The sequence below is a fragment of the Ursus arctos genome, unplaced genomic scaffold (genome assembly GCF_023065955.2).
Source record: "Ursus arctos isolate Adak ecotype North America unplaced genomic scaffold, UrsArc2.0 scaffold_3, whole genome shotgun sequence".
Taxonomy (NCBI): Eukaryota; Metazoa; Chordata; class Mammalia; order Carnivora; family Ursidae; genus Ursus; species Ursus arctos.
In genome coordinates this window covers 47,743,274-47,769,066 of record NW_026622985.1, presented here as the reverse complement: position 1 = coordinate 47,769,066, position 25,793 = coordinate 47,743,274, and the positions used below count along the sequence as shown (strand labels likewise).

The 25,793-nt window shown below is 37.0% G+C and overlaps 1 protein-coding gene and 1 long non-coding RNA gene across 14 annotated transcripts in view; one reads left to right on the top strand and one right to left on the bottom strand.

Annotated features, from left to right (window-relative positions):
* Positions 1-25,793, bottom strand: part of HDAC9 (histone deacetylase 9) — a 906,012-nt gene that overhangs the window by 536,292 nt on the left and 343,927 nt on the right. The window lies entirely within an intron of this gene.
* Positions 22,752-25,793, top strand: part of LOC123001457 (uncharacterized) — a 31,913-nt gene continuing 28,871 nt past the window's right edge. The window contains exon 1 of the long non-coding RNA XR_006410367.3: positions 22,752-22,954. This is a non-coding gene — a long non-coding RNA (uncharacterized LOC123001457). The remainder of the gene's footprint in view (positions 22,955-25,793) is intronic.

Sequence of the window (25,793 nt, the reverse complement as noted above, 5' to 3'; positions counted from 1 at the left end):
GCTATATTTGCAAGGGGCTTTCATGTACAAACCTTTAACCCAACTGTGATCTTTATTTTATCTGCATTTAGTGTTGCAGATGAGTTGTAAACCCAATGGAGGGAGGAATGCCCTTCAAGAACTTCCTCAGATATGAAGCCCGGAGTACAGAATTGTTACTTAAAAGGAGGACCTTCACATAGCAGCTAATGGTGCTTTCTGCTACATAAAATCGGTTTATACGCTCAAATTATTATCTGCTGAATATTGTATTAAAAGTGCTTCATGAATGTCATCTGTGGAGCTTAAAAAGTAAGAAAAAAAGAATATACATATCATGTCTGATAGGAAACATATACCACAATGCTATGTAATTAATGCATACTGAACATGGTCCTGAATTATTTCATGAGAGAAGAAAACACTCATGTTGTCAGCTTTGAATTTTCTTGGTTGATATTGCTCACAGAAGGGTTCATATAAACATTAACTGTGTCTCACTTCAACTTCATCCTTCTGCTCCCTCTACCCTTTGCCTATTTGCTCACATTTTGTTCCTCCTACCCCCCCAAACATGCATCAGAAAAGGGAAGGGAGTATTTATTTCCCCAAATTGTAGCAAATTAATAAAGACTAAGAAATCATGACTATAAAATAAACGTGGTAAAAATGAAAAAAAAATTAACATCTGCAAGGTTGCTTTAATATTTAGAAATATGAATATAAAACTTCTATCATTATGACAAGAACATAATAGGTACTCATTACCCTGTAGTGACTATTATTATAGCACATTATTATTTTTTTTAAAGATTTATTTATTTTTATTTTAGAGAGAGAGAGAGAGTACACAAGCATGGGGCGCTGCAGAGGGAGAGGAAGAGAGAATCCTCAAAGCAGACTCCCTGCTCAGCGGGGGAGCTGGCCATGGGGCTGGATCTCACAACCCTGAGATCATTACCTGAGTCTAAATCAAGAGTCAGATGCTTAACTAACGGAGCTACCCAGGCGCCCCTTATAGTACATTATTAATACACACATCAAGAAGAGAATAATTGAGGGCCTACTTTGATTTCTGTATTCTGAACTGAGATAATTCCTATTTCTCAAAATCATTTATAATATTATAAAACAGAATATAAAAGTCACTAGTTTCTGCTATTTCCTAGAGGAGAAAAATGAGTATATGTAAGTTAGATAAGAAAAATTAGAATTTCCATTCTAGGCTGATAAACAAACCATGTGTATTCTCCAGGCTGATAAACATTCTCCAGGCTGATAAACAAACCATGTGTATTCAACAAGTCACCGATTCCTAACTGCAAAATAAGAAATGGAAATAACGAGCAAGAGGTGAGTAGTATGTGCCAGGTTATTTGCTATGCTTACTTTGTGGGGTCAAATCAGATATTTTATTTTACCTTATTATTTTATCTTATTTATTTTTTAAAAGATTTTATTTATTTATTTTATAGAGAGAGCACGCAAGCTGGGGGAGTGGCAGGCAGAAGGAGAGGGAGAAGCAGGCTCCCCAGGGAGCAGGGAGCCCCATGAGGGGCTCGATCCCAGGACTCTAGGATCATGACCTGAGCCGAAGGCAGATGCTTAACTGACTGAGCCACCCAGGTGCCCCTAAACCAGATATTTTAATTCGAGAAACAGGGATTAATAGCAACACTCACATGAAACACAGAACCTTCACTATGTACAATGACATACATCTGTGTTTGCAATTTAATTACAACCAAGGAGTATCACCAATCCACAACGCCTTCTCCCCAGCTAATGTTTTCATTCCAGATGGCAAGGACTGTCTACTTAAAAATCAATAAGCTAACACTAGTTTTTTCACCTGAAGCTGTAACAACCTGTTTTTTGGTAATGAAGTGGAGACTGTTGTCTTCTTATTTTGGCTCTATCTGAAGGAAATTCTCAACAGTACTTCCTGCAAGTAGAAGAGACCCCCTGAGAGCCAAATTCACTTATTTTACATACAAGACTTTATTTGGATAAAAATTTACTACTTTTTGATTATTTAAATAATGAATAATTATGTATTGACTTGATGGAACCCAACCTTAGTTAAAGGAAACTACAGTCTAGGAGTAATTAATATTCTGAAGGCTAAACCATAAGAAATTTTCAAGCATAGGTTAATGTGTTCCCATTATAAGCTAGGGAGAAAACATTAGTAGGAAAGGACATTTAAAACTCTCAAGCATTTCATTTTATTTAAAATATGTAGTTGACACTTGAACAACATTGGTTTAAACTGCTCAGGTCCACTCATACATGGATTTGTTTTGATAAATATAGTATTAGAAATTTGTTTACTCTTCCTTATGATTTTTTAATAGCATACTCTTTCTCCAGCTTACTTTATTATAAGAATACAGTATATAACATATATAACATACAATGTTACCTAAAACATAAAATATGTTTTAATCAACTGTTTATGTTATCAGTAAGGTTTCTAGTCAATAGTAGACTATTAGTAGTTATGTTTTGGGGGAGTAAAAAGTTATATGTGGATTTTTGACTGCACGGGTGGTTGATGACCTAACTCCCACGTTGTTCAAGGGTCAACTGTACTTCACTTGAAACAGGATCAACCATACACAGAGTATTGCATAAAAAAAAATGTAAGCCAATATGAGGGATAAAAAATGAGAACCCATACTAATTGTCAAGGTCTATGCTAACATGGCTAGCTTTGTATCTCATGGTATAACACTAGTTACATTTTTAATATTCAGTCATTAGGGTGAACCTAAAGTAGTCTTCACTACTTTCAAATGAATTGTGGATTATCATAACATCTCAAGAATGTTTGAACCATTAAATATAGAGTATACTGGCTGTCAGACACCCAAATGTGTATGATTCAAATCAGTTGATAAGAAAAAGCAAGATTAAAATGATACTCAAAATTATGAATCTGTGCCATTGAGTAACATGTACAGGCCGTCATGATATCTGATCAGTGTTACTAATAATGAAATCTATTAACTTGGAACTTTAACATAATTACCAATGTAGCATCATTCTTAGGAAATCAGACAGAAAAGACAGGAAGAACCCGATTTGCAAAAATTTTAAATGACTATTAAAAAAAAAATTCCTCCAGGAATTACTATGTACATCCAGGAGCAATTCTGACTTTCCAGAATAAAGCTTCTTAACACAGTGGTGACCTGAATGAGAAGACACTGTCTATACCGTCAATACCCTCTCATTCTTCATTCCAAGCACACTCTTTCCAGGATTATCCTATGATCACTACAACCAGGTGGACTGACACAATCCATAAATGAAAACACATCCATTATCAAATAGATCTCCTTTTTGTGTTCATTTTTCTTTGTTTTGTTCATTTGTTTTGTTTTTTACCTTGCCTCATTTTTCATTAGGTTCTTCAGAACTACTGTATCCCAACTGTAACTCAATGCTTTTTAAAATGTCTAATTGCTTAGGGGCGCTTGGGTGGCTCAGTTGTTTGAGCATCCGACTTTTGATTTTGGCTCAGGTCATTATAAGATCAAGCCTGGAGTCGGGCTCCGTGCCCAGTGTGGAATCTGGTTGTCCCTCTCCCTCTGCTCCTCCCCCACTCACTCGCTCTTTCTCTCTCTTTCTCTCAAATAAATTAATAAATAAAATCTTTAAAATGTCTAGTTGCTGATCTGTCCTTCATTTCAGCAATCACTGCCTGTTCTTAGAGACAAGCATTCACACACCACCCTCTAATATCTTTGTTTACTCGGATACAAATCAAAAGTCAGTTTTCTTCCCACCCCAAACCTAAGTACATATTACTGACATTAATGTCCATTCTTCCCCTCAACACCACTTCTTTCATCTTTCTTTGTAGCATATATAAAATACATAATTCAGTGTCTTTTTCTCTGACTAATGTTCTTACTGGGAAAACTGCAGCAGCAGCAAAAGTAACCCAGCTGACCAATTCCTTAAAAAATAGATTAGCTTTTGTTCTGTCTTTAATTACAAGAGTTTCCTACGTTTATACAACAAATATTGTTTCCTTTGACAAACACTGGTCCTTTCAAAGGGTTCTTGGGAAGAAGGGCGTTGGTTGTTCAGGCAAAGTGAGCAGGACCAGGGTGTAACGGAAAGTCTGAGAACTGTAGGACCAGGCACACTGGGTTGTTAATGTTCACTTTGGAATACCGTGATCCTGTGGCCCTGGAATAGACATGTCCTTTGAATCCTAGCACTGGGTTCCTTGAAAATATGCCATACTGCTCCAGAAAAAATAAGATAAAATAAATAAGGGCTCAACATGAATTAGGAAGGAATACTATTCCCCCATAATTATGAAGGAGTATTCTGGAAGAAAGGCATTCCTTCATAATTCATGTTTTTAATCCTCCAATACTATTTTTTATCCTTTCGCCACATCAATTTCTAATACTGGAATAGCAGAATAACATCCCAAGTACTTAGTGCTGGAAGACAGCGGAAATCAAAACAAAAATAAAAAACAATATCCAGATGGGGGAAAATGATTAAAAAGATAACCCTGGAATGTGGCAATACGAGATACCCTGTAATAGTGTGACACGCATGCTGGCATCCATCATAGAACATCAGGGGCCATGGTTCTGCTCCTGTTTTCAGTTCAGACTCCTTCTCTTCTTGCCAGAAAGAACAGAATCTGATCATTTCTGTTGCTCCAACTTCATAGAGAAAATGCAGAGCAGGATCAGAACTAAAGATGCTCTTGGCTACCTGATCTTGCCTCAGGAATACACAATTTGCAACAGGCATTTGATGAACATACTGGAGAAAAACTAACCCCTTTAAAAAATGGTAGCAGTAAAAAAATAAAAATAAAAATGGTAGTGGTGAAGACTTGGCACTTAAAATGACCCACAGGCAATTACAGACACACAGACTAATCATTTTTCTACAAATAGTAGCAAGGTCTTGACCTGAGGCAGTAACAACCAGACAAAAATCATCATGCCATAATGTGGCCCAGTCAGAACAGAAACTCCAGTGTTCAGACTATGGAAGACAAGAAATCTAGGCTAGACTTAGCTCCACATGGTACCGGTGAGATAAGAACTGAAGATTCACAACAGGAGTCATCATTTGTCGAATATAATCTTGCTTACTTCAATAGTAAGATAAACCATTGCATGGTTTATTAACACACTTTAAATCATTTCATGATCTTCCTAAAGCCCTGAGTTTAAAAGAAATTTTCTAGGTTTTGTAATGGATGCTGGGTAAAACCTAACTACTGGAGACAAAAACTCTGTTACTCAGAGTAAAGAGAGCCAAGTATACCTTATAAATCCGTGCCATAGCATTCAGGAGTTCACAGCAGTGTTTGGTTAAGAATACGCATTTGAGTCACCAACCCCAAAGTAATATCCAAGTAAGTGAAGTCCTTTATTTATACTTTTTGAACACCATGAAGGAAATGACAGGCCATTCCAATGCATGCCATAGCATGTCAGCTATAACACGATAATTACATTCCAGAGAAAATTCATATTCTGTTAATACACTGCCTAGATAACAAGTTTATGGGGCCATAGGGTTATCAGCAAACTGTTCAAAATCTATGTTATTTTGTAGCTTACCATCTTCTATCATCATCATCACCATCTAATTTTATCATTAAAATTCATAATGGCTAATTGAGGAAATAAGTTGGACCCCTCCCACCCTGGCCCCCAATACCAAAAGCTTCAGTTCAGTTTGGCCAGTGGCTGTCACGGTGGATGGATAAATGCAGGAGACAACAGAAAAGACTCTCGTGGAGGAGTGGTGGGTGCTGAGCCCTAGATGAGAGAGGTGGAGCCCTGAGGCAAGGGCTGCATTTCAGGGGGGGCCTTGGAAGAGGAGCATCTTGCCATGCGCCAACAATGGCTGAACAAGGCTGGGCTTATGAACCGGTGGTGAGGAACAGGCTGACTGAAAGGAGGCACTGGTTTTTAGTTTCTTAAATATAGTCACCATGGCTCCTACAGGCAATGTAGCAGCCCGATCCACAGCTTTTCCCTTTCCCTTTCTTACTGGAAGTTACCATATTTCTACTCTTCTGGTTTCCCATGCTAGGAAAAAAATTACACATGAACAAGCATCTGTTTTATATTCTTATTATCCCCTATTTACCAATCATGTCTGATTTCATTTTTGTTACAGGAACATGAGTTGTCCCAGGACAGATGGACCACCTTAGAGCTCCCTTCATTTTCTCTCAGCCAGTCCACGGCTCTGACACACAAAAGGTGCTTTCCTCAGCCGACCACAAGAGCCTCAGATAGACTCATCCAGATCTAGCCCCCAGATGCCTCTTTTTCTTCCTACTCACCCACCCTTCCTAGAAACCGTCCAGCAAATCAGGAAGCCCATGGAGCATAGGACGGGGAAGGCATGGATCCCTCAGCAGGATCAGCTTGTCTGACTTCAGGATATTTCACCAGGTCTTTGACTGAACTTCACCGATAACATCCTGTTATCTTAGAGACAGAATGGTGCAGGGAGAAGGCCAGGACAACACCGCATTCCAGCTTCAGGACCTGGGGCAAGGTATCCTCAGTTTTATCTACATATTGCCTATTATCATATATCCCTAGTAGAGGTGTTGCTCTGATGACATAAATAAGGTCTACCACAAACACTGGCACACGTTAGTTGATTAATAAAATAGTAGCTACTTATTATGTCTTAAACCCTCAAAATCAGTTTACTTTTATCTTAAAATGCAAACAAGTTGGTCAGCAACAGAAAAAAAGAAAAAATAGAGGGAAAGAGTGCTGCTAGAAAACAGGCAATTTCTAATTTTAAAAAAGTCAGAGGTCAATTCATAAAACTAAGGGTAAGGAAAATCTTCATTAATATTATGAAGATGTATAATGATAAATTAGCAGATTTAAACTTCTCTAACCCTTGCAATCTAGTATAAGTGAGGATTGGCATATACAGGCCTTCTTACATACCTCAATATTATATAATAAACTATTGGCATATTACATGATATTAAAATGTTAATCATGTTAATGATAGCCTTGAGTGATGGTTAAACTAGATAAAGTGTGCTCCATTTAAGAAATCATAGATGAATGGGGCACCTGGGTGGCAAGTCGGTTAAGCATCTGACTCTTGATTTTGGCTCAGGTCATGTTGTGCAATCGAGCCCGGGGACAAGCTCATGCACTGGAGTCTGCTTAAGATTCTCTCCCTCTTCCCATCCACTTCCCCTGGCTCTCTCTAAAAATAAATGAATAAATAAACAAAGATTATTTCTTGAAATCATAGATAAAAGACAAAAAAGAAAAAATTAATATTGAGATAAATTGTGTCCAAGGATAGAAAAAAATCAATATTTAATATTAATATCCTTCTTCACTCAATAAGCTAATTCTAGAATTTGTATGGAATAGCAAAGCTCCAAGGAAAGTCATGACAATTTTGAAGAGAATGGGAACATGTGCCTTACCATCCTAAGACGTATCTGGTAAGTTATAAAGAGAATGCATTACTGGTTCAGATATAAACAAATATGTAAAATAACAGAATAGAGCAAGAAAGAGTAGGCCCACTTATGTATGAAAACTTTACATATGGCAGCATTAGTACCACGGAGAAGTGGAGATCTTCAATAAATAGTGCTAAAATAGTTGGTTCTCTATGTTAAATTATTACAGCCCTAGAAATTAGATCTTTCTTTAAACTACACACACAGACACAAAATTAACTCCAAGTAGATTAATGATCTATATACAAAGAGCAAACTTAAAAAAAAATTAGAAAAAAAATGTAAAAGAGTATGTTCAAATCCTCAGATTAAGGATAGAAATGTTCAATAAGACACAGAAAAACACAAATCATTACAAAAAAGGATTGATAAATATGACATAAGTATGTAAGTGCTGAGCAAACAAACCATTAAAAAAGAAAAAAAATAATGCTACATTGAGAGAAAACATTTACAGTACATTTAATCAGCCAGAGATTAGTATTCAGAATATAATAATAATATTTACAAAGAAGTCAGAAAAGATATAACCAATGACAAAGTAGACAAGAGATAAAAATAGGCACTCGCTGAAAAAGAAACGCTAATGCACAATCTATATATAAAACATGTTTAAGGTTACTAATAACCAGGAAATAAAAAATTAATCCCTAACAAGATACAGTTACAAATCCAGGAAACAGGTAAAAACTGAAGCTAATAATACCAAATATTAATAAGACTGTTGAAAAATAAGAACGCTTACACATTGGCAGTGTTAAGTTTATTTTGTCACAAACATTTCATTTAATGCAGGCTAGATTTTCTGAAGAAATTACCATTTGAAGTGGCAACACTTTGTGTTTTCTAAGGCAACTAAATATTCATAAAATCCTAAACGGCATCTTGGCTAAGCTTACCTTTCTCTTTTTCTTTTTTGGCTTAATTTAAACTAAATATATTCTTTTCAAGATTTTCTCATTGTAATTCTGCTATCAACAATGAGAAATTACTATGGCACCTGAAATAAAAGTTGATTTCCAAATTAAGTAATGAAACATAAAAGGAAAGAGCTAATGTGCAGCCCATCATCTTGAGAGTGCAGCACAGAATTAGTAAATGCATAAATTGCACTTAAAAGTACAGTTTCTTTTTCAAAGATGATTACTACTTTAAGGAAAGCTTCATGTCTGTTGATAGCCCTCAGGCAATTAAAGTATTGACTGATCTTTGTCTCTAGCTTCAAAAGCAAGAACTGTTAAATGCAGAAACAGTCATGATAAGCAAACATATTTTTAACTTGACAAAATGAAAACTACTGAAACTGTTATTTAAAATATCTGAATAAACAGACCACTGGCAGAAAGGGCAGAAGGTCGTTATGCTCCGTGGAAGGTTATTAAGAGAACAAAGAAAATTTATAATTATTCTAAAGTTCTCTTGATTTTCATGAATGTTTGAGGATCAATATAATTTAAGAATAATGCAAATATTAAAAAACCAACATAACATTAAATTCTGAAAATCACACTTTTGTAATCTGTGAAGTGATAAGACCCTCACCAGTCTGAAGTTTTGAAGATTCATGAATACTAAGGAGTGTGACCAGAAATGAATTTTGAGACCATCTTAAAGCTCTTCAATTACGAACATGTATTTTACTAGTAAAGAAGTATCTTCTCCACATGGACACAATTTGACCTTAATACATCATCTCAATCATGTTTTGTAAATATAGTCTTCTGATTCCTGAAATAAATAAATATGGAGGAGTATGCTTTGTTTTCTTGTTTATATATAAAACGAATTAACTCCTCTGCCAGTCTTGGTTTAGAAATGTTGACCCATTGGCCATTGGGCTTCCTTGGATAGCTCTTAGCCACACTATGGTCAACTGTTATACTCTCACTTCTTGGGGGCCAACTCAGTTCTCAGAGGCTATAATAATTTCCCTTACATTCGAGTTCTTGGAGAATTCAAATAAGATAATATATTAGTCAGAACTGACTGCAACATAACTAATTACTTGAAGCTACTGAATGAAAGATTCATCAGAATGGTTGTTACCACTGTCTCTGGAGTCAGAGAAACATGGAGCACAGCGGTGAACACAGCACCACCTAAGCTGTGCTCTGGGGACAGGGTGTTCAGGCCCAGGCACTGGTGAATTCCTATAATTAGGCATAGGAAGTCCTATTTTTCTTAGCAGCAGAATGTTTTCCTAGGAATTATTAGGTGACTATTTGAAAACCGATTTGGCATGGGAGATGAGATCTCCAGGTGGCAAACTTAAATAGCAAAACTTTGAAAACAAAAGCAGGGTTTAGCTAACGGCAGGCTTTGCTTTTCTTGGTGGGAATACAAAACTGGAGCCAGAGTTTAATTGTTCAGAACAACACAATATATTCCAGGGTCTGTGCAGACAAAGAATGAAAAAACAATGCAACAACAACAGCAAGAGAGAGAGAGAGAGAGAGAGAGAGAGAAGGTTACTGGCTACTAGGAAGGAATATTGGGGAGAAAATAAGATATTTAAGGGAGATTTTTTAAATGAAGTTTTACTGTGTGGAATTTGTTAGGCTCTCCTCTCTTACTCTATAGCAGTCTGAAATCCTAATGCTTTAAACCTGAAAGTGTAAGGAGTTAAATTTGCCTTTTTGGGGAATTACAACTAAGTCTGGATCCTGTCATGCCGGCTTTGGGTACAGATCCGAGGCTCTCTGTGGTGGTCTTGCCACATCTGTGCTCCACAGAGCCAGATCCATCCAGTCATGTTATTAAACATTCAAACCATATAACTAACAAGCATGGGTTTCAGTCAACATTCTGCCATCATCCTACTAATTATAATCTGGTTTCCCAGAATCTGTTGGTCAGAGGTCATGAGGGTCTTGTCCCCTGGAGTAATACTTTTCATTTAGACTATTCATTTGACATTCTGGTTGAATCCATTTGTCTTTGTGGGCATCACTGATGTGAATTTGCCAAGGTAATGGCATCCTGTGGGGACATGCTAACAGACACTTGGAGTTGATATGGCTACCTATACCAAACAATCTTTAATCAGGGTTTTCTATAAACATTACCCCTGCAGAGTGCCATAATTTAAATGTGATACCTGCTTCTTCTGTTTAAAACTCAATAGCATCCAAAATCAAAATTAAAAAGTTCAAATTTGGGCTGTAATAGAAAGAATTCTTGATTTCAAAGAATTGGTCTATTACCCATAATGGAGACCAAACACGCAGTGGGAGATTTGCCTTATAAATACATAGTTGAGTTTCAAGAGAAAAAACACATGTGAAGGGACTCTATTGCGTATCATTGTATCACAGGACATTCCTAAGTAGGACATTTTAATTTTAAGGTCACATAGAGCTACATGCGGAGGAAATGATACTAAAACCACAATGGCATGCTCCAGAATACTAGTGATCATGGTGGATTTTGCTGATATTTTGTTGTTTATGACTGACATTACAGAAGCTAGAGCCGAACACAGTCATTCCAGAAGAAAATTTCCCTGCAATGAACAAAGCCCTTTTGTGCTTCTGGTAAAACATGACTCCACTAAGGCAATTAGCTGTTTTAAAAATAAACTAATTCATTTTGGAGATCTGATGTATAATTATGCAGCTGCATGGACTGGGGAGGCATGGTGACTGGCTGGAGTGTTAGTAAAATTAGAAAAAAAAAAAAGCATCTCCATGCTGACAGCTAAAGCATTGATTTAATGTCCAATTGCCACCTTTGCATTGAGGAGCTACAAAATGAACCTCTTACTAAAATAATACCAAAAATGTCTGATAATGATAGTAGGGTATCTCCAGGGACAGAGGGGATGGTAACTAAAAATATTTATCCAGAGCCTTGCTTCAAAGAAGCTTGGCATTCTCTGTAAAATCAACTCTTACATCTCCACAAAAATATGACTCAGAGAATTTAACTCACTCATTCCACAGACAGAACCTTTCTGAACGACTTCTAGAAGCAGAGCATTTGGTGACAAGACACTCGTGTGGGTTCGGGGGCAGTGACCAGAAGAGGAAATGGCTCTTGGTCCATTTTCAGAGATTTGTTTTTAAGGCAGCAACTTCCTTGGGTGGGAAGATCGAGGCCTGGGCCTTAACCACAGCAGGATCCTTCCCAGTTTTGTTGGGCAAAAGGCTCTACCTGATCCTGACATTGAACCTGACCTTGCATGCAGCCTCAGCTTCCACAAAACCCACAGGGTAAATTCACACCACATGATGAACGTTTTTTTAAAATTCTACTAACACTTATTTGACTGCCTTTCAATTCCATGATATACTTCCCATGGAGTGAAGACAGCAGTATTTGCACACTGTGTCTTTACGGATTTCTCGTTCTGTTGTTCCTTCCTTCTTCTTCTTCTTCTTCTTTTAACCTTTCTTTCTTTTCTCCCTCCCTGCCTCTTTGTCTTTCCCTCTCCCTGACTTTCTCTCTCTTCTTCTTCGTCTCTCCTTTCCTTCCCAGTCTCTGCCTCCCCTCCTTTCTCCCTCAGACTCATAGCATTTTCACTTGTTTTTCTTCCTCTGAGCATTTTAGATTCTTGCCATGAATCACATTCAATATCACTGTTTTTGTGTCTCTGACTTTCAGGTCTCTAGTGTTGCTTTTATTAAGAAGTAGTCCTCTAATATCCTGAAACTAGAAAATATGAATTTCAGCTCAAGGTAAACATATAAAATAATCTTTATCTATTTCAAACTTGCTTTTAAATTATGTGAGAATGTAAAGGTTTATTAAAATCTGGCGATGAATCTGCCTCACTGCCCCAAAGGGAAAAAATGTAGTTCAAAGACAATAGAATGTGTACAAATAGAGGAATATATTAAAATTCTATGGTTATAAAATGTTACTTCCTCAGTATCATTTTAATACATTCCAAAAATTAGATGTAACCTTTATTTCTTCAAATTTTGTTTCCCTAGGTCTCTGATTTCATCAGCTAAGCAGAACCTTCCCCAGAGATGATTGTGGCTAAAGTCTCCCAGAGGAACACAGATGCTGCAGGGGGCAGCTAATGGGGCTACCTGCAATGGGAAAGCACAACTCCTCCTCAAATGTTGCTGATATTGTGTTCAACACTTTATTTAGATCATGTAAAGCTTACAGAAAAGGTATAAGAATAATGCAAAGAACTTCACATACCTTACATGCAGATTCACCAATTTTTATCATTGTGCCACGACATAATGCTGTTTTAAAATTGAATTTAACTTACACAGAATGTTTCCATACATGCATCCACAGAAAAGTTGGGAGATATTACCAAGGCTCAATATCAGTGCCAGACAGAAAGACAGAAATAGCCTTCCCCAGGCAAATATTGGGATGCCATCCCCTTCCTCAATGTCTTCTTACAAGGCCTAAAATAACACAGGATAAGAAGCTGAGAAGCATGAGGGCCTGAGAGTTAACACCTAGTTATTTTATTTCTGCATTTTAAGTGATGGGTGTGAAACACCATAAATACATACAGAACCTTCTTATTTACTATACGTTATTTACCGCACTGCTGATAACAGCGTAAGATCCCTCTTAGACTATACCCAAGGAGGTTAAAGAGTTCGATTTTTGAAGTTTTTAAAGACCATTTAAAACGATTTAAAATAATTTCACCCACAGGTTGTTCCATCAACATGAAGCTCTAAGGAAAATATTGTAACAAAGCTCTAATCAGTGAGAAGTAAACCAATTATATATTACAATAGCTATGAATAATTACACACGCTGTCCAAGAACAACTATTGCAGGAGGGAAGTCAAGGTTGCCAGAGAAAACTGGACACATCTTTTGTTGTTACATTCCCCTCAGAATTTTCCAAATCAATTCCTCCTTATAAGGTCAGAAGTCATTTTAGCGGCTTATGCTATGGCTTGACTTGTGCAACACGCTTCAGACCTGGGGCTGCTGGATACGTTATGTGCACATGAACACGTGGGCTGTGAGTATACAGATGAGCGGAGAAGAACTATTGTCCTGTAGAGACATATGAGGCTGATGTGTATATAGGTCCCATCAATTGAGCAGAAAATGGAATTGGTTGGGTATTATAAACGGATGAGGCAAAAGTAAGTAGCCTGAGTTAACGTGAGAGGTATGTATGCCTTGTGCTAAGGTTCCATCATAATCACCATATGTTGCTTCCTCTCCGCCTGGTAAAATCTGCTGAGCTCTGCAAACACAGAGCTGGCAGAGATAATGAGAAAGGGTGACCCAAGAGCACAAGTATAAAAGCTGTGTTAAATCCCTAGCATCTTTCTTTGAATGGGTATTTGTTTCTGGGACCAGAGATTCAGCCAGCCCAGTGATCTTAGCACCCACAACCCAAAACGTACTGATTGCTTAACTTTTTTCTCCCTGGCTTTGATACACCTCAGCATCTGTCTACATTACTGTGCATATGAATGGTTGTGCAGCAAAGACGGTTTGAAAACTGCAAACTGGCCTTAATTCATGCATTTGTTCAATGAGCACCCCCAGGTGTGGAAGTACCCCAGACACCGCTCTAAACATCTGGGATAGACTGGAGACCAAATCCACGCTCTCGCGGAGCTTATATTCTAGTGAGGCGCAGAAAACAAAAAAACAGGGACACAAAGAAGTGGGATTCCAGGTCGTGATCACTGCAACATTGAAACAACACGCAGGGTAATGGGATACAGAGTAACTTAGGAGGCAGGGACCATATAGAAAGGGTGATAGAGCAGGCATCTCACTGGAGCTGAGATCCAAAAAAATGAAGAAGCAAGCCTTGTAAATATGTGAGAAAGGCACATTCTGGGCAAAGGGAACATATCTCTGCCAGTGGAACTACAGGACAGAAAGGAGTGGCAAGAGGGAAAGAAGATACTCTTAGAGGGAAGAGCAATCCTTGCAGAGCATCTGTCCATGCTTTCAGAGCACCACAACAGAACAGAGAGAGAGTTTAAAGGGTTGGGGATGGGGATGGGGTGGGGGATGGGGCCTTTAAGTGGGAGGAACTCCATTCCAAGAGCCCTCCAGTGGCAGGGCGGGTCCTGGACCATGCTGGGGCAGTGCCTGTCTGGATGGCAGATAATCAGGGACAAAACTAGAGGTGAACAGATTAGAGGAAGCTGTCTGAATATTATCTGTGCCATTTCTTACCGTGGAATTTGATTTGAAAACTGCCAGTAACAATCTTTTCTTGGAAGTAGGCATGGATAGATAGCATAAATAAATATAATCTAAAGGCAAAAACAGGACTGAAAATCAAATCTTCCAGCAAAAGGCAGCAAAAGCAGGGCTTCAGATCAAATCTTCAGGTCTAGAGGAAGTCCGCAGCAATTACAGAACACCATCCACTGCAGAGCAGCCGTATAGAGAGAAGGACTGGCATGGACCTGTGAGAGGTCTCAGCCTGGTTTGTGTTAGTAGCAGAATTTAAAACACAGGAACGGGCTTTAGAAAACCAGAATCCAAACAGTCATTTACAGGTTATTTTTAAAAGGCACCCAAATTAGCATGTCTAAACTACTTGAGTCCTCCTAGCATCTCTTTATACCACTCCCACATCCTTCTGGTAATAGTCTTTGATTTTCTTTCCATGGGATGGATACCTAACAGTACCCCCAACCCAGTGACCAAGGAATGAAACTAAACAGCAGGCACCTGACCTTAGCTGCACAAATCTCAATCTCTCTCCAGGAATTTGAAACCAGAACAGAACACAGCATGTGTAAAGGTCCAGAGGCGGAAAAAGGTTAGGAGCTGAGTTCTCCTTGGCTGGCATTCCAGAGAGAAGGTTCAGAGAGCCCTGCTGCTGAGTTGTCACCTAACTCATTTTCCTAATAGATACTTGGTTAGTTGGCCATATTGATTTCAGAAGTTGCTGGGAGCAGAAAAATCTTTAGCTAATATCATTATCAATATTTACAAATGTCATCCTGCTTTGTCGTCAGAACAATAGACTTGAGGGCAGGATACATAACCTCCAAATTACTCGAAAGAGATGGAACACTGGATAAAAATCAAAAGATGCAGTATAAAAAGCAAGAAAACTGTGGCTAAGATTCAATTGCCTGGATATCAAATACGGGGATGGTCGGGCCACCTGGAGATAGGGCAATATTATAAGCCAAAAGTGCATTCAGTCCATCTGCAATTATTTATCAAAATACCTACCCTATGCCAGGCATCTACGCTATTGTCAGTAACTGGAAATACAGAAGTAAACAGGGGGAGAAAAGGTCCTTGCTCTCTCCAAGTTTCTATTCTTAGACTTTCACTCAACAGAAATTTTGCCTACATTCTCTGTCAATTATTTGACATAGAGGTTCCACCTGATAAACATATGATCCACAAACTCCAGAGTAGTCAAGCTAACTGGAAATCCCTCAGGGATACTGTAGAGACAAATTCCTATTTCAGGTATTCTGGTAGGTAAAGGCAATGAAAGTTTTCAAACTTGAGTATAAAGAGTAAATAGTAAATCTATGGCAATCAGGTAAACATGCAGATTCCCGGGGCTTATCTCTCTGGAGCCTGATTCTAGGTGGTATGAGAACCAGGTCTTTGCACTATTAATGAATGCCATAAATCAGGAGTTAAGCAAACTATGGCAAATGTAACCCTCTGCCTGGTTTTCCAAGTATTATTGGAATACAGACACACCCATTTCTTTACATATTGTTTATGGTTGTTTTCCTGTTAAAAAGTCAAAGAGTGACAGAGACTGTATGGACCACAAAGCCTGAAATATTACTATCTGAACCTTTATAGAAAAAGTTTGTCAACCCATGCCTTGAGAGATTCTCAGGCAGGCTATTTAATGTCTCTCGTGAAAGCTCCTTCTACCTCTGCATTTTAATATTTTTCAAAGAATTAATTTTAATTTAATAGTAAGGAACAGAAAACTCCATAACTGGTCAAGAACAGATACCCAAGGAAACATAAAGATTATCCTTGCAAATTACAGTAGCTTAAAATCAATGATGTTTTGTTTTTTGATTCTTCAGTTTAAAGAAATAATACTTGTTTTAGAAGCCAATAAGCATTTATAAAAGCACTGTTAATTAACGACACACAGAGATCACCTTGATTAAATTTCTGACATATTTCCACATAGTCCTCCTTGTAACTGGTTTATTAAATGCAAGAAGACACATATGTAGGTGACACGATTTTATTCTCAAAGCTGACGTTACCTATAATTCATTAGTTCTAAAATAAATAAAATGAGTAATACACCTGTAAGTACTGAGTTCTCCCCCCATTAAACTGAGATATATACACTGGAAGGGACTGTAAGTCACTCATTTTAATTTTCACAGCAACCAGGATCCAGCCTGGTATTTAGCTGGGACTTGTAAAATGTTGATGGAATGAATGATAAAGAAAGCTACTAGACAGTTATGTTCTTACATAGGTCCTATTTGTGGGAACTTTCTGAATTGCCCTCATTCATGGAATACAATGTAGTACGATTAGGTTGTTACTATTGAACACCTACACACTTTCTCTTGCTCTTGTAAGCTCCTTGTTAGATGTGTCACCCTTTAATATGCGCTTTTTTCCCTTGTTAATGTAAGTTTTTCAAGGTCAACCCACAGTTTCCTAAAATAACACTATATCTGGTGTTTCCCAGAAATAGCATATACAAATATGACATTTAAAACTGCTCTTTGATTTATGAGATTTGTACTTGATGGTGAATAATAGTGAGAAGTTCCCAAATTTGAACATGAAAATGCAATGCTCTTCTCCAGAATGAAAGTAGCAGAATATTATAATAAGCTACCACTCTTCCTCTGTCAACATTATAACTCTGTCGATATATAGATCACATATACATAAGTAGTCTGGCAAACAAAAATCTTCTCAGCTCTTTTTCATATTTTTGATTTAGTCACACTGGCCCATGAAGTAAAACTAGAAGTTACAAAAACCTAGTGGTCATCTATGGAAAAACTCCAAGGCCACCACAACTAGGTCTGAATCAATAGAGAATAGGTTATTATAAAGCTTGAGGGAATGGCAGGGTGACTAAGAAGCACAAATAAAAATCTGGAATAAGACAGATACCCAAGGTAACAATGATCTCATCTTTCTAAACACATACAGTCTGACAATACAGAGATTTGCTTTAAGTTTACTTTTGCATCATCTGCTTCCCTCCTATAGAGTAGTATGGAGACTCAAAAATAACCCAACACTTTGCAAATGAAGATAACTCAGGAATCATCAAGCGCTTAATAAGTTTAATGGTATTTTCTCATCTTTACAGATTCCTTTCATTCATCATTCATGAGTTCATTTTTGTGAGAAATAAATATTGATTTCTACCACATGCCAGGCTCTTTGCTAACCTTTTGGGATAAAGCAGACATCATACCCATCCTCATGGAGTTTATATTCTAACCAGGAAAAGAGAGATTTAAAAATTTACTCCTCCTAATGGCTAAAACTAAAACAACTTGAACAACAAAATAAGTAAAATAGTATCGTATTGTAACACGGAGAATAAGGAATATAAAAGAAGACATAGCTAAACACTTCAAACATATTAGAAAAGGGTTTTGTTAAGAAAAGAAAAATATTGTTGGAAAATTAAAAAAAAAAAGAAAAAAAAGAAAAGAAAAAGCAAAAATTTTAATAAAATGAACAAATTCCTAGAAAGGCAAAGGATATGAAACTGATAGATGAATAAGTAAGAAAATCTGAATAGTTATGAAGCCATTAAAAAATTGAGCTCGTAATTAAAATTTTTTCCACAAATAAAAGTCCAGGCTTCAACAGTAAACTACCAAAAAATTAAAGAAGAAATAACACTAAATTCTTTCAGAAATAGAAAATTGAGGGAAAACTGACCAACTCATTATGGTGATATAGTTCTTATACCAAATCTAACTAGAGGATTCCAAGACAGGAAAACTATTACCTTCATTCACGAACATGGAAACAAAAACCTTAGAAATAGAAGAACTGAAATGTAGACACAAATAAAAAAGGATAGCTTCGATTTCTTCTTTCTTTAATAGTTATAGGAATCTTCAGGGAAATTCTAATTAAAACCCGAACCATATACCCACTGGCATCGTTAAAATCACAGAGCCTGATGACACCAAGTACTGACAAGGAAGTAGAAACACCGGTCCTCTTACGCAATGCCAGCAAGACTGTAAATTGGTACAACCACTCTGGAAAACTGTCTGAAATTGAGCATTAAGTTTCAACGGACTCATATGTTATGCCATGACAATTCATAGGGTTAAAAAAGGTCTTCCTCAAGGTACATGAAAACATTCTATATTAGAGTTATTCACAATTGCTCAGAACTGGACACAACCAAAATACCTATTAACAGTAGACTGGGTAAATTAATTCTGATACAGTGATGGAGTGGATACTATAGAACAATGAAAATGAACAAACTAAAGTTAAAAACAACACTGTAGGGGTGCCTGGGTGGCACAGCGGTTAAGCGTCTGCCTTCAGCTCAGGGCGTGATCCCGGTGTTATGGGATCGAGCCCCACATCAGGCTCCTCCGCTATGAGCCTGCTTCTTTGTCTCCCACTCCCCCTGCTTGTGTTCCCTCTCTCGCTGGCTGTCTCTATCTCTGTCGAATAAATAAATAAAATCTTAAAAAAAAAAAAACAAAACACTGTGGATGAATCTCGCAAACTTGGAGTGAAAAGTCTGGTCACAAAACAATGTATACCATATAATTACACATATGTGTCACATAAAAAACAAGTAAAATGAAATGACATGGGTGGAAATCAAAGCAGAGTTACTTATAGGAAGGAGGGTAGAACAGGAACTGGGAGGGCACTTGATTGCTACATTACAAAGGGCTTCATCTGTGGGGTTATAACTAGAATATGTTCACTGAGCACTTTTCTGCATGTGGGTTTTACTGCATTAAAAAAAGTGAAAAACAAACAAAAAAAGGGTCCAGACTTTTATCAGGACTTTTTAATAGCAATAATAAGGTGAACCTGGTATCAGAATAATTTTATTATGTGGGTGTATATATAAAGAATAGATGAGAACAGGAAGCCTAGATATGAGAAAAAAGGATAAGAGGCTGCAACAAATAATCAGGGACAGAATAAATGCTGGGGGGTGACTGTGGATATGGAATTGCTAGAACATGATTACTTGAAAGGTTAAGATACATCTTTTTATGACAAATTGATAATTTCCAGCCTATTCTTTTTTAAATGCTAAGATTAGGTGCTTTAAACTCTGAGGTTTCAGATAGACAGACACACAGATAGACAGATAGATAAATGGCATTAAATGATACATAGGTAGATAGTAGTAAACGATAATGCTAAGTACTTAGTCAAACAAAACCACCTCCTAATATGGTGACCATGAGCACATTACTCCACTTCTCCAGGCCTCGGTTTTTTTCATCCTAATATAACACTTGGGAGGAATAAACAAGATAATCAATGTAAAATGTTTAGTGTAACATCCCTTATTGCGAGCTATCATCATCATCATCATATAAAACTGACTAAAGTCTCATTAGTTTAAACAGTCTTAGTATCATAAATAATCTTTTAATCAAATAATTCAATTTATTCAGAACATATTACTTTTTCTTATACAAAACAAAACAAAGTCACAAGCATCCAAACACAGTCGTATCAGCCCCTCACCTGGCCTTTATCAGTACTACGTAAGCAATAAATGGGCAAGGAGAGCGATTTTTTTTCCCCCTAAAAAACTGCTCTTGCTCAAATTGCTTCAATTCCACTTATTCCTATGGTTAAACAAGACTGATAAGCTCCCCAAATAAAACAAATCATAGATAATTTGGTTTTGGTTGGTTGGGGAACAAAAATTAATCAAGGAAATACGTTTTTTTCTAAAGGATTATGAAAAACATTCTATCAGTAATGCATTGAAACTGATATTAAAATAACCGGGGCAACGTCTCTTTAGATGCTATCATAGAGATATCAGTAGGCAATGTCACTCCTAAAAAGTGACAGTTCCAGCTCAAATTTGCCAGTAAAAAAATAAGATGAGAGAAAAAGCAGTTGCTTTGTCTAGTACCAATTGAGGTGTTATTTTTATATAATAAAAAATAGGAATCCTACACTCCAATAGCAGAGAGCTTGATATTGCTGCTAACACGATCATGTGCAAATGTCCTATTACTAGGTTACAATTTTGTAAATCTTTTAGGAAATGTTGGATTTAACTAAAACTTTTTGAGCTTTTTTGGTCTTTTGTGTTAATTGTAAACAAAATAGTTAAAAATCCTTTAATTACAGAAGGACCACTTTCATTAAAAGTCCTCTTTGTTATCACTTTAATTTATACTTTACTAAAATTACCAGTGTCTACTTCAGCACTGCATAACACATTTTTATTTTTAAATTTCATGAATTTTATAATTTTATAGGATCAATCTGTGTCAAGAAAAGATAATTTGCATTCTAGAAATCAATTTGGTTTTAGTTTCCAGCATTTAACCAAGTATTTAGGACTCGAAATTTTTTCTGACCACAAAGTCCTTGTGTGTCGAGAGAAGCGTATGTGTATATGTATGTACACACACACACACACACACACACACACACACACACAAACTTTTTGTTAGACTCTGTCTTGACTTTGTTATTCTTTTCCACAGCTAATAGAGTTCCCCACAGAAAGAGTGCCACTAATTTAATTTTCTCTTTTGGCTTTTTCACTCGTTTCTAGAAACCATTGTTTATTTTCCAGAGTCCATTAAACAGGTTGAGTTGAAATGTTAGTCACAGTAGAGCACTCAGGGTTTTTTTTTTTTTAACAATTTTTCTGCACAATCTACTTTACAAGAAAACATAGTAGCCTTTCTCTCTTTTTCTATTAGTTCAGGAAAATCCACTCTTGACATCATAGAATGAAATTGAAAACCATAAAATATAGAAATCTAGGAACTTTGCCCCCCAAGTGCAGCCGTCGTATACCATCATTCCACACAATTCCATATAATTGAACAAATAATTGTTTATTCTGCCCTGCAACCAAGCCAACTGTCAAAAGCTTTGCTCCCTTTATAATTCCACTACAAGCACAAGAGCTAGTGGTATTATGAAACATATGTGGTGATGGGCTTGAATTCTACCTTGTGCTCACGGATTATTCCAATTATCAGAAGCAAACATACAGTTGACTTAATCATTTCACATTAACTTCATCATAAGCAGTGTGCAAACTTAAAGATCTGAAATGTTTTGATACAGTAAAATCTATGAGGTTTGCAGATTTTGTAGGTTCAATGAATGCCTTTCTCAAGTATAAGGACTGGAAGATAGGCTGTAAGATAACTAGCAGGCAATTTCCTTTCATTTTAATAAGGAAGTCATACAACATAGCCGAAGGGGGCATGCCATCTTCAGAGAACTATATTAGGCTTCAGCACAATCCCCCAAATCTACACTTGCAAATGTTAATTTGTAATTTGAACACCGTGAAAATTAAATCATCACCCTAGGCAGGCTGATTCACTGGCAGGGGAGCAAAAATTGGAGGCCAAGGGCCATTTTCTATGGTTACCATTAGTCAATTATAGTCAGTAAAATGAAGCTTATCTTCACTGTTAAAAAAAAAAAAATCTGCCTCTTCAAAAAACAACCCCCACAAAAAAACCTGAAAAATAAACCATCCGAGCATGTATACTGCACCAAAAGGCAATATTATTTATTTGTTCAGCATTTTTAGAAAATTTCTTTTATTCTTACTATTTTAATATAATTGTATGCTTTCCTCCCCAATTTCTACCCCACTAGAGTATCTTTTTAAAATCATCTAAGAACAAAAGAGTTAATTCTTTTTTTTTTTAAGATTTTATTTTTATTTATTCGACAGAGATAGAGACAGCCAGCGAGAGAGAACACAAGCAGGGGGAGTGAGAGAGGAAGAAGCAGGCTCATAGTGGAGGAGCCTGATGTGGGGCTCGATCCCATAACACCGGGATCACGCCCTGAGTCGAAGGCAGACGCTTAACCTCTGTGCCACCCAGGCACCCCCAAAAGAGTTAATTCTTAACACTTTAACCTCTAACTGATCTGTTAAAACTTAGTAGGAAGTAACAGACTTCAGGCACTTGCAGCTAAGGAGAAAAAGGAATCCAGGAGCCTGCTGTAAGAGGTAAAATAAAGAGACAAATAGAGTAAGGAGAGGTGCAAAGGAACAAAGACACACCTAACCAACCTGACAGTCTTGCTCAGCTGGTAACCCTACTTCTCAGACTCGTGCTAGCTCCTAACAGCAACCCCTTGCAGTAGCCCCGCGGCATAACTGGGTCAGGCGTGTCTTGGCCAAAGCTGGTGCTGACCACAGCTTTGACTAAGAGCCTGGGAAAGAAAGCTACCCCCTCATGCTCAGTTCAACTCCAAAGAAACCAAAGAAACAGGATGAGGTCTGGCTCTTCTGAGGAAGAAATACAGCAGCCAGAGAAGAGCACCTATAGTAGGAGTTCTAAAAATGTAAGTTTACATGGAACTTCATTTTTTTTTTTATTGATCAAAAGTATTGCTAAACTGCCTTTACTGTGTTGGAACTCACAGCTCTTATTCTGCCAGGTAGAAGCTGGATCTCTATTTCCTAGAATAATTTAATATTATTTCTTCCTTAAATTTTTGTTACAGATTACTGGTGAAGCCTGGAATTTTCTTTGTGGAAAGATTTTTAATGATGGGTTCAATTTTTTAAATGAGTAAGGTCTGCTGGGTAGGAAAGTCGGGTTTAGTAAGGAAAGATCCTTCACGGGAGTGGCAAAGAAGAGCCAACATCCTTGGTCCTCTCTGTTACTGCTTTGGGTAGGGTCAAGAGTTTAATAGATATTAATTCGAAATTTTGGCCAACTAAATAACAAATATCTTTTTATTTCAAGATATTCTTCTGCTACTCTCAGCCATGATATAGAAGACTGCAGTAAGAAACCAAAATTCAGTCAACAGGATTGGCTACGGGCTTATAATAAGTAAATCCAGTCTTTGCAAATTTGTATCCAATCCTTAAAAAGACAGTAAATCTTACTTGCTCTGAAATGAACAAAAAGGATATTAAAAATATTAGCAGGTTAGTTAGTACTAGTTTTATCACAAAGTGATCTGAATTCTGTATTTATTGGTATAGCTTGGAGGTCACAAAATTAGGGGGCTTTTCACAGTTTCCTAGTAACCATTTTCTTTCAGAAACATTAGCCACATTTCACATATGCTCCTCTAAGTTATTGAGCCTAAAAGAGCTCTCATCTCTCTCATTAGACATGACTCTGCCTCATTATGTTTTTCATTTCAATATATTCTTTTGATCATTTCCTCCAGAGAATCATGGTCAAACGTCCACATTTTAATTACCAGCACACTAACACTGACAGGGTGGCTGCCCCTTTTGATAATGTAACACTTCCCTGGGGCAGAATGCCAAGGAGTTGTCAGCACAACTGCACCTACTATTTGATGGTGAAGCAGCAAATGTCACAACAAAACAAATGTGATTCAGCCCTAACATTTTTATAAAACCCAACCCCATTCGAGCCACGTCTGCCCATACTCAACGTCCAAGTAAGAGAAAGAGCACCATACTCTTCATGTCAGTGTGTGCATCCATGTATACACATATGTCCTGTTAAGCTACACGGGCTGGTCTCTTCTAATGGCAGAGGTCTAGCTCCCACCTGACAGAATAGGACCTATCCAGTGGCGAAGAAGAACCGATTTAAAAATTCTTATCCTCTGCGGATCTGTGCGTTCAAACACACGGAAGCCCATTTAACAATACTTTTTGATCTATCAATAAAATCGAGCTCTCTGTAAACTTAGCATTTTTTTAAAAAACTTACTAATGCCTTAACGAGGATGTCAAACTCAGTTGGTAAGAAAGAAAATTAATTAGAACAGATTCTTATAACATATAGTTATGAGACCATTCAGGCGCAGATACAAAAATTAACCAATCTGTAAATACGATGGGTCACTTGCAGATAGGCAAGCAGTAACTAATCAGAAAGAAACAATTAAAAGCCTAAGAATAATGAGAATATTCTTTTTAAAACCATTATCTGGCAATTAATTTAAAAAGTTAAATTGAAATTTCAAAAGAAAATACCTTCATGATGTCCTAAAAATTTTTCTCCTTAACTCATTCCTTGAAAAGCCTTTTCCCTTTCTCTTTATGGCAATTATTTCCATTTTATCCTAAATTAAAAGGTGAGGCAGTAAAAATTGATGGGGTGAACATTAAGCAGTTCACTCCAAATACTATAGGAAATGTGGTAGCAGACTGCATACGTATCTTCTGGGATCTGAAATAAACAAAACAGAACAAAACAAAGACAAACACATGTATTCTCTCCTTGCTCATTAGGGAAGGGTTAAGATGAGGCATGGATATCCAAACTAATCAGAACCTCGGAGACTCAATGATCATCCGCAAGGAATCCTGGGAAAGGAAGTCTCATTTTTCCTACTAGTTTAAGACCTCAAAAACTGTGGGCACTTGAGCTGTCCTGCTGCCTTGCTGTAACATAAAACATGAGGAGGAAGCCAAAACCGTAGGTAGCAAAACTGAGGATGAAGAACATCATTTTGTGACTTTGGAATACAGCTCTATCTGAAGCCGGTTCTACTAGCTCCAGGGTTTTCAGTTCTGTGAGCCAATGTTCTTTTAACTTCAGTCAGTGCTAGTGGGACATTTTAAAATTTGCAATCGAAGAGATCTTAAATGGCACTTTGCTCCATATTCCATTTAAAATCTGAAAAACAATTTTGACTGATTTAGGTGAGGCAGTTTAACAATACTTTGGAACAATCGACAAAATGCAGCTCTTTGTTGACTTAATATTTTTTTAAAACTCACTGATGCCTTAACAAGGAGAAAGGGGTTGTTATTCCCATTTCATAAACACAGAATGAGAGAAAGCATAGAGAAGAGCTAAGCAGAGAGACCAAATCGTCTTAAACTCAGTACAGTGTCATCATAACCGTAGTTTCTAATATCTGTCACCAATTCCTTTTCAGGTTTTTGAATCTTATGAATGAAAGTGGTGAATACATATGAGCTCAAGAGCTAAATATGAACTTAGTGACAATAATGCAAGTGGGTTAATTACGTTACAGGATGAAATTATCTCCACAAAACTTATCCTAGTTCGCCTATGCTTATTTCACAACAGGTATCAATGTAGAAATGAAAGGTGGGAGTTATATTTATGTAACACGTTATTACATTTTTATCCCAAGGAAGTTCGGGATATAGAAACCCACAAATATTCATTAATAAGTTACATCTTCCTAACAGGTAAAAAACCTGCTTCTGCTT